At 53.5% G+C, this 9,433-nt stretch overlaps 1 long non-coding RNA gene across 1 annotated transcript; it reads left to right on the top strand.

Annotated features, from left to right (window-relative positions):
- Positions 1-2,018: 2,018 nt before the first annotated feature.
- LOC133262167 (uncharacterized) lies at positions 2,019-3,968 on the top strand. Its single transcript, XR_009741230.1, has 3 exons — positions 2,019-2,522; positions 3,379-3,461; positions 3,790-3,968. It is a non-coding gene; the product is annotated as an uncharacterized LOC133262167 (long non-coding RNA).
- Positions 3,969-9,433: the final 5,465 nt, after the last annotated feature.

Raw genomic sequence — 9,433 nt, 5'->3', positions numbered from 1 at the left:
ATCACTTTGGTGAGCCAGGCAGGAGACATCTGTTCAGCTGAAGGATCAGCTTAGGGGAGACATCCTAGGCACCCCAGGCAGCTTGCCTGGAGGAGCTCCGCTTTTCATCCGCTCACTGCGGGGGCAGACAACAACCTGTGCCGGCTGCGGAGAAACGGTATGCGTGGGATTTAGGTTTGTAATTTAGAGGGCCTATAAGTCGTACGCTTGGCCTGGGGCTGCTGGTAAGGCACGCAGAGACATCTGGCGCGCAGCGTAGTTCCCCTTGGCAGATGGGGCTTGCAAGCAGGTTGGGGACTCGTCGACCGATAGAGCGGCTGCTAGCGATCCTGAAGGTGGATCGGGTGAGTCCAGGGACTCGTTGGCCGATAGGGCAGCGTAACCAGGCGAGAACTGGGAGGGCTTATAGTTGAAGTGGGATAAGCTTTCCCTGCTGACAGCCTCCCTGGGGAGTTCTTGACTTCCTGTCTAGCCCTGTGCTGGTGGCAGGACCTGGTATCACACCATCCTCAACAGTCACTCCCAGCTTCTTTCCACCATGGATCCTGAAGCTGGCAGCTTTCTTTGGGCTCCTCTTCTCTCCTGTGAGGAGCAAGGGTGCACAGGCACTTTGATAACCAGGGGGATGTTTCTCTAAGCTCGATAATTTTGCCACCTTCCCTCCCTCCTCTGTGAAGTTGCTCTTGGTCACACTCCAGCACTTGAGACATGAGCCACGAGCCACAGCGATGAGCCAGCCAGAGCTACAAGTCCTGTGCTGAAGCTGAGCACAGCTGTTGATTTTTCACCCTGGGGCTGGTATGCAGAGAACCTTACAGCATCTCTTCTCTCCCCATTCACGGCAGGTTCGGGCGGATGGGACAAATGGAAACTGAGTCACGTCTGTTTTTCCCGATGGGGACCACACGCTTGGCAATGCCCTCCACTACATGGTTGTGAGGTAAGTGGAGTCACTACAGCCCCTGGTACCACTGGAGGTTCCTCTGTCTCCTGTTCTGCCCTTCTTCACTAAGTTGCATCTCAGTTGCTGCTGGAACAAGGCAAAACTACCTCTGTGCATGCTTGTTGGAGAATTTATATCAGAGCTCATGCCAGAGGCTCCTTACCTACCCCCTCCCTTAACAGGATTCACTTTCTCCTTGTGCTGTTAGCCCTGAGAGCGCTAATAGGCCTTGATGAGTATGAACAGCCTCACCTGGGGCCTCCACACACACCCTGCCCACAGGCTCAGGAACCCCATTTAAGCTTTCAGTCCCTCCTGGGCTGTGTTGTATCTATATGGGTCTTCAGCTCAGCTGTTGGATGCTGACCCATGGGCTGACTTCCTGACCCAACATCAGCCTCTCCTCAATGTTGTACATTGTACATCTGCTTGGTGCTCATAGGTTTTGTCTGACCCTCTTTACCCTCACCCGACCTGCAGGTTGTCTTCCTGGCCCGGCCTCGCACCTATTTCACCCCCACAAACCTGCCTGGTGACCTGGACCCTTGGCTGGCCCTGGCTACCACCTTTGCACCTTTGTTCATGCTCCCAGCTCCCCGTCCCGTAAGGAACAGCCAGCCCTCGCTGCTCTGATGGTTAGTAGAGAGGAAATGGAATGGCAGACATGTGACAGATTTCTGAATGTCTTACGTGGCTCTGGGTAAAATGATGTGCAACTCTGTAAGTACAGGTGGTCAGGCAGTACCTATGTCGCCTTCTGGGGCAAGTGCTGTCAGAAAAGAGGGTAGGAACAGCCAGTATTAAGCAAATTGATCCCCTTTAATGCTTCCATCAAGATGCAGGAATTGGTGCTGGAAATTAGTAATCCTGCTGCCCCCATTAAAATATACAAATGCCTTCACTGGTTTTATCCAGCTGGGAGGCACTGGGGGTTTGTGAAGACTCACTGGGAAGGCTCAGAAGAATTCCAGCAGGAAGTTCAATGCACCATCTCAAATGACAGTCGCATTGCAAATGCTGTGTGAATTCCTCTGATGTCTCACCATGACAAGAAAAAGAGCAGCCTTCTTGTGAGGGGCTGTGCTTTCTGCTGTGTGCGCAAATGTTCTACCAACCACCTCGGCTTGTGAAGGCAGATGTCATGCAGTCTGCAAACATCTTGTGGTGCCCTAGACCCATCTGCCTCCTTTGCCCAGCAGAATTGCAACAGGTCTGTGTGGAGGGAGGTTTCCACGCAGCCAGGATCCCCTGTTTGACCAGGGTGCCAGCCAGGTCTTTCCCCTGCCAAGTTCCAGCTGCAGCTCAGAGATAGATGGAAGGGTGTGAATAAGGTTACAGGGGGAGTGTCCTTTGAGCACATCCCTCCCATAAGACCCTCAGTCATATTAGAAACGTCCTGAGCCCCAGCAGGTCTGGGGTGGCCCAAGCCTCTGACTTCCCTGAGATTTGCTGTGGATTGGCCTGGGTTTTACTGCTCTCTTCTCCTCTCGCCCTTCCTGCAGCCCTGATGCGGAGTTCTGTGGCTACTGTATCACACACCCCTCTGAAAGCAAGATCAGCTTCCGGATCCAGACCAGAGGTATGGGGTGTGCATTGCTTTGACGTTCAGGGCCCTTCCTTTGTGGAATCCCCTCTGTTCACGTCAGGTTTCCACCATGAGTCATTTCAATAAAGAAAACCACTCTTCTCCCTCTTCTCTGCAGGCACGGTACTGCAGTGCCGGGGTAAGGTGGATCTGCTAAGTCCGGTCAGGGGTGATGGGTGCTTCACCTGCCCCTAAATCAGCAGAAGATTTGGAAAGCCAACCCAAAGGGTGCTGACATACATAGCTGCGGTGAGAATTTGCTTCTGCTTCTTCTTGCTTATCTGGCAGCTTTGCTCATCAGGCTGTGAACCAAAGCTCTCTTGAAAAGTTTGTGCTGTCTCTTGACTTGCCTCCCAGAGGGGTCTGTGTTCTCTGTTAACAGGCAGCACTGGCAACTCTGAGCCTCAGGCCATCACTCACTCCTCCCAGCACACCAGCCCATTCAGCTCAGTCTACTGCCCTCCATCTAGGCTCCACAGCTTTGTCTGCTGCCGCAGGAGGACAGTGTTATTTCATTCCTTCCTTATGGGGCTGCTCCCCTGAGTATCTGAGTTTGTGCTTGCTGGCTCTTTAATTTCCTAAAAATGAGTAGTGCTGAGGCTGTTCTTGCCAAGGGAACCCCTTCCCTGTGGGGCTCCTGCAGGGTTTGGCTCTGCCCTTCCTGCACCGTAGCCTGGCCTGAGCTCAGCTCTCAGGGTGCTGACGGCGGGCTGGTAGGAGGGAAGTGTGTGGCATGTGCCTGGTGTAAGAGCCTGTTCCCGTCATGGAGGAACAACCACACTGCCCAGAGCAGTGAGGGAGAGGGCCACCAACCCCTTTGGAAACCACTGGCCCATCTTCTTTCCCAAAGGGGCCCTTCCTGCTGTTGAGCCATGCCAGAAAGGAATGAATGACCTGATGGGTGTTTGCTAACATGTACTCAACACCTTTGAGGTGAGACTATTCCTGAAGAGTTCAGGGGGCTTTTCTGTCTCTTGGTCTCAGAGGTGAGAGGAAAGGGCTGACAGCTGTGTTGTAGGCATAAAGAACCTAGAGTTATCTCAGACTTTCTCTGCCTGACCTGCAGCATGGCCTGGCTTCCTGTTCCTTGGAGTGAATGTAAAGCTCAGTCACTTCTGAAGGTACCTGGAGCTCTGCCAGAGCTGCTCAGGATCCTCTGCACTGGGCAGAGGAGTCACAGCACAGATCAGAGTGGCGGCATGGGGTGTACGAGCTGCTCAGGTATACGCTGTTAACGTTTGTTCTTTGCTCTTGCTTGCAGAGGAGCATGAAGGAGTACAGGGCCCAGAGGGAGGAAGAGATACAGTAGCATTTGGGGATGGCAGTCTCCATGGACGTGTAAGGTCTGTGTGTTGAATTCCCTGTGCCAAGTATTTCTGGTAGTGTGTTTTAGGACTGCTTTGATGCAAACCTGTATTTTCTGTAATAATAAAGATTCTGCAGGCTGATGTTGCAGAGGTGACGCTGTGTTCAGCTCAGCAGGGTATGAAAAAAGATAGAAGGCAGTTCTTCCCCTCCTCTGTCTTCTTTCTATCTCTTTCCAAGTGTCGTTGCTGTTTCCTGCCCAGGATTTGACAGTTTTCAGGTAGCCTTGTGCACAGAACTAGTCTGCCCCACGTCCACAGGGAGCAGAGGGGCTCAGCACCATGTAAAGTCCAGCTTTTAGAGAGGCAGCACCTTCTCCCAGTTTCGGTCTTTCTGTTGCAGGCACCACTGCAGTTGACTTCAACAGATACAACCAGCCATCCTTTTCAAACAGATCGTTATCTGCTTGCAGCCCAGAAGCCCCCTGTGCTGGGCTGCATCCCCAGAGCGTGAGCAGCAGGTCGAGGGAGGGGATTTTTCCCCTCTGCTGCACTCTGGGGAGACACCCCTCCCCTGCAGTCCTGATCCAGCTCTGGGGCAACACCACAAGAGGGACGTGGAGCTGCTGGAGTGAGGCCAGAGGAGGCCACGGAGATGCTGTGAGGGTTCTGGAGACAGGCTGAGAGAGCCTGAGAAACCTGGAGAGGGGCTTTTTACAAGGCAGTGTAGGGACAGGACAAGGGGGAATGGCTTTAACCTGACTGAGGGGAGATTGCTGCTTAATGAGAAACACCCAGGAGAAAGAGTCTCCTTTCAAACACCACCACATTTTAGTCACATACAGAGGAATAAGAGGGAGTGTAAGAGAAACAGTGTTGGTTTTGCATAATTGGGGATGGGGCTTTGCAAGATTAAGGCTTTCCAATATTAAGATTTTTCCGTACTGGGGCTGGGGCTGTTACTCAAGGAACAAAACAAAGGGTTTGAGGTACCGTAACTTAGAAAGACACACTCTGTGGTTAAAGACAGTATCATCTCTGGACGAAAGATACACTCTGTGGTTAAAAAGAATACTCTTTGTACTACCTGTGACTAAGCCGGTGCAGGTTGGTTAAACGTAAGTCGAGGTACCACGTGTCTGCCAGAGAGTTCTGAAATCGATCCATAAAAAGAGATAAACAAATGAGAGGAAGTGGCATACAAAACTGAGTAAGGGGAGATGTAAGAGATCGAGTAAGGGGAGAGGTGGGACAATTGGCATGTAGCTGATACGTGTCGAATAGGCTGTAAACCTTGGAGTCCCCAGCCAATGGGGAAACAAGGGAGGGAACTTGCGGACAGCATAGGAAATACAAATCATTGTTCTGCTTTTGCTGTGTGTATGCCTGCTTGCCAGGAGACCCGTTTTTGCAATGACATTAATAAACAGCTGCTTCACTGCTGTGTCTACCCTGACCTGAGCAGTGATCTCGCCCTTCCGGGTGACTGCCCCCAGTTTATACACTGGGCACGACGTGCTGTGGTATGGAATACCTCTTTAGACAGTTTGGTTCAGGTGTCCTGTCTCTGCTTCCTCCCGGCTTCCCCTCCTCCCTGGCAGAGCATGAGCCTCAGGAAGTCCTTGGTCAGGGTAAACATTACTGAGCAACAACTAAAAACATGGGTGTTATCACCGCCGTTCCCAGGCTGAGAGTCAAAACCACAGCACTGCGCCAGCTACTAAGAAGGAGAAAAATGGCTGCTACTGCTGAACCCAGGACAGAAGAGGCAGAAATGAATTCATTTCATTGCCATTTAGTGCAGGCATCCCAGAGGCTGAACTCCACTGAAGCTGAGAACCTATTAAACCTGGAAGATGGAGTTGACTTAGCCAGGTGAGAAACACCCAGACCGACCTCTAACGGATGGAAAGAGCATCCTTGCTGCTGCACTGGGACATTTCAAAGGAGATGCAAGGGAGAGGAGGAGCAAAGTGTGGAGCATCTCTGGAGCCAGGGGCTCTGGTGCCCCACACGCATGGCAGAGGAGAGGGCTGCAGTGGCCTCCCTCTGTGCCAAACCCTGCATAGCCCAACGACATAAGAAGACCCTACAAATAGCTGTGGGTGTGATACTGTTTCCACTGTATCTCAGGATGGTTTTGGCTTGGACAAAGAGAAGTTGCCTGAGGTCCATGATGTTGTGATGCCCCACGGGCATTCCCTCAGAAAGCTGGCTAAGCCCAAAGGCACCCACAGCAGGGCTGAAATCCAAAGGGCTGGGGTGAAGGGCTTCTTCACTGTGAGGGCGCTGAGGCACTGGCACAGGGTGCCCCGAGAAGCTGTGGCTGCCCCATCCCTGGCAGTGTTTAAGGCCAGGTTGGACACAGGGGCTTGGAGCAAGCTGCTCTCGTGGAAGGTGTCCCTGCCCATGGCAGAGGATTGGAACTGGATGAGCTTTAAGATCCCTTCCAACACAAACCACATGAGAGTTCAGTTGCCCTGACTGGACTCACTTGTCCAGAGCTTTTCAGACTGTCAGATGGGAATGATCAGTCCCCATGCTGAGACAGCAGCAAAGACCACAGCAACCACGGCGATCCTCAGCACATCCTGCAAGGGAGGGGAGAGACCTGGAAAACACAAACCCGAGGAGCTGGGAGTGAGACCACCGCTGGGCCCAGCAAGGGTGGCTCTGGTGGTCCATGGGGCTTCTCTGTCACCAGGACACATTCAATTCATTTGCCACCTGGTGTCGCATCTGCGCTTTGTGCTGCAGGCTGTGGTCCATGGAATGTCCAACCTGGGACAAGTGCTGCCCATAGGCTTTCTTGGCCACCCTCCAACCCCCCCCCAACATGTTCTGCTCACCATCGCCTTGGCCAAGGGCCATCAACCTGGGACCTCCTCCAAGAGGGGTCTGCCAATCTCCTGCCATCCATCCTGCCGAGGATTGTGCCTTGGTGGGATCAGAGACTGGGAATTGCTGCTGATCATCCTACTATGGGGATGATGTTCCTGTCAACAGCACGTGGGGCACAACCTCCCGAGAGGGCAGCTGAACCTTGGGGGATGGAGGCAGAGGCATGGGATGAAACCACCCAGGGATCTCCAAGGAAGGGTGGAGAGAAGGAAGAGGGATGGGAGGTGAAACTGCAGCAGCCATCACCTGCAACTGTGATGTTCAGGGAGGTTTCTTCCCAGGTGAAGGGCTGTGGTAGCATTATGGCAGCAGCATTATGACAGCAGTGAAGGGATAATGCCAAAGTAAATGAAGGGAATTGCTGGGAGTGATATCGAGGAGGAACTTCTGTGTTATTTCAAGTCTGCTCTTATCTCTGAGGCAGCATCTGGTACCGGCAGATTGCAAAAAGACCGTCAGGCAGCGTGGCCTGAGGCTGAGAACTTTGTCCTGACTTCTCCATAAGGAGGCTCCATGGGCTTAGCTCTGCCTGCCCTCAACACGTGAGGAGGTACCATCTGCAGAGGGCACTGGCACACAGCACTCCCCCAGTCCCTCCCTCCCTGCACTGAGAATAGAAAGCAAGGGAGGGAACTGTGTTTCCAGGATAGAGCCCAGCCCTCTGTCACAGCCTGGAAGGTCTCCTTGGGCAGCATCACCAAATCTGCTCCCCTAGGACATGTTGGGAACCTCTTCCCAGAGTCTCCCTGGTGATGTCTCCATGCATGACAGGCTGATAGTCCATAAACACTCAGGTAACGCCCCTGCCCTGCTTGCACCCATTACCCCCTTCTTTCCTCCCATGCCCACCACTTACTGAGGACTTCCAGCAGGATTTTCAGGCTCTCCCTGTCTCCCATGTTGACAGTTGCTTTGTAGATGCCACTGTCACTTTCCTGGACACGCTCCTCCAGCAGGAGAGATCCATCGGATGGACGGAAAACAGCTCGTCCTGCGTAGGGTGCGTGGATGGCTGGGCTGTGGGATCCCTTGTAGTACTGCAGGACGGTGTGGGAGCTGGCACCACTGAGGTATTCCCACTGCACGGAGTAGACCTGCGTGATGTTACCCAGCCCAGGAAGCAGCACTGGGGATCCCACAGCAGCAACTTTACTCTTGAGGGTTCCAAGATTTCTGCAGCCTGTTGCAAAGGCACCGGCAGCCCTGGAGGGCAGGAGAAGAGATGAGCAGGGGAGATGGAGCAAGTTGGCATGGCTGGAGAGAGGCTTTTTTACCCAGATGCCAGGGGCACACACATGGTACGTGGACTACTTACTTGGTCACAGCCTCTCACAAAGCCATCTCCCATCACGCCTCCAGGCAGGGAGACATTCCAGCTGGAGCAGATAGAGATGCCGAAACACAGCCCAGGATGGTTGGAGCTCTCTGCTTGCAGCGCTGCAAGCTTTTTCTACTCCACTTTTAGGTGGAGTTCCCTCCCAGTCCATGGCAGGAAGAGATTTTCTAATTCTGACCCAGTTTCCATGGTTCATTCCCAATTCCCAGCCTTGTTTGGGGCTGAAGGTGTCCATCCACTCCCAGCAGAGCTGCCTCTCCCAAATCACAGGGTGATTTCTGGGCTTGTCGTGACTTGGGCTCTCAGAGGCACTTGGGGACTTCAGGAGGAGGGTAAGTCACAGTGTCACCCCCTTCGTTTTTTGCCACCCCCACCCCCCCCCCCAAAAAAAAAAAAAAATCACAACAAAACAAACCCAGTGCTTTCTAGAAAAGCCAGGCAGAATCACAACCAAAGCCCTGGGTTGGGAAGTGGAGTCTTAAAAACATACATGTTTTAAAGGGTGAATGTAAAGGGTTTAAAGCAAGGAGCCAGCCCCAAGCAGAGGAGGCAGAAGAAAAGGTGTCTATGCACAGGCGGTGGTCCATCCAGCTACTTGCTAGCAGTGTTCCTGGTGCTCCTGGGGGCTGCTCTGTTGGAGTGCCAGGATTTCTCCTAAAGCTCCTCCTCTCCTGTGTAACTGCTCCAGGGGAGCATCAGCTCCCAGGCTCCCAGAGACAGGGACCAGCATCAGCCTGTCCCAGCCCCGCAGCCAGGCTTCCCACCGGGACACAGGCTCCAGCAGCGCTGGGACGCTGGGCAGGTGGGACACGGCACCCTGGCTCCCCACACACCCCATTTGCTTGCCGGTGCCCTGGTTTCTGCCTCATCTGCAGTGGCCGCTCACGAGTGTTTGCTGCCCATGCGGACAGCCAGAGAGAGGCCTCTGTGCCCTGCCTGCTGCTCCCGGCAGCTCTGCAGGTGGGAAAGGAACCAGTGAATCCAGCTCACCTGATGGCTTCCATCCCTCATCCCCACAGCACCGAGAGAGGGCTCCTGCCGTGCCTGCCCGCCCCACCCGCCCTCGCTGTTACCCAGCCTGAGAGGAAGAAACAGCCTCATGGCTTAAAGTCCCCTCGCTCTGGGAAATCACTGTTCATGCAGAACATGCGGCACCACCAGCAGAAGGAAAGAGCAAACACTTCAGGGCAGGCAGCTTTCACAACTGCAATATCCGAAGCTCATCCGATGGGCACTTGGAGCTCACTAACACCACAGCATCGGAAATCTAGGTACATTCTAACAGGTTTCTTTTCTCTTTTAGATGCTCACCCTGAAAACTGTTTGTACCTTTGCACTCCAAGGCAGCCTTGTCCATATATAAG

The sequence above is a fragment of the Pezoporus flaviventris genome, unplaced genomic scaffold, assembly GCF_033815535.1.
Source record: "Pezoporus flaviventris isolate CSIRO_AGI_PZ_B2104156 unplaced genomic scaffold, CSIRO_AGI_Pfla_v1 ptg000191l, whole genome shotgun sequence".
NCBI classification, from domain to species: domain Eukaryota; kingdom Metazoa; phylum Chordata; class Aves; order Psittaciformes; family Psittacidae; genus Pezoporus; species Pezoporus flaviventris.
The sequence above is the reverse complement of the archived record's forward strand: the minus strand, read 5'-3'. Positions and strand labels throughout refer to the sequence as shown.